Source organism: Penaeus monodon, chromosome 22 (genome assembly GCF_015228065.2).
Source record: "Penaeus monodon isolate SGIC_2016 chromosome 22, NSTDA_Pmon_1, whole genome shotgun sequence".
Taxonomy (NCBI): domain Eukaryota; kingdom Metazoa; phylum Arthropoda; class Malacostraca; order Decapoda; family Penaeidae; genus Penaeus; species Penaeus monodon.
In genome coordinates, this window is record NC_051407.1 from 32,231,017 (window position 1) to 32,231,400 (window position 384).

The following is a 384-nucleotide window of genomic DNA, read 5'->3' on the forward strand; positions in this document are numbered from 1 at the left end:
TGTCTCCTCCTTCCCCTACCACCTGGCTTTCCTCTGCCCCCTGCCCCTGCACTTACCCTGCCCCCTTCCCTTCCTCTTACCCTCTGTCGTTCCCCTGTCTCTTCCCTTTCCCCTACCCCACCTTTGTCCCCTGCCTCCCCCCCCTTCCCCACCACTTTGCTTTCCTCTGCCACCTTCCCCTGCCCTTACCCTGAACCTGGCCTCTCTCCCCTGGCGAAAAACCGGCCCCTGGCAATGCGAGCGGAATACCTAAGCAGGTCAAGAGCAATCCCTGCTTCGCCTGCTTGAGGGAAGGGTGCATGGTTTCGCGACCCCTTTTAGTGTTATATGCCTCTTTGCAGCTTGGAGAAAGTGACTGGCACCTGCTTCCACTTGAGCGGATTC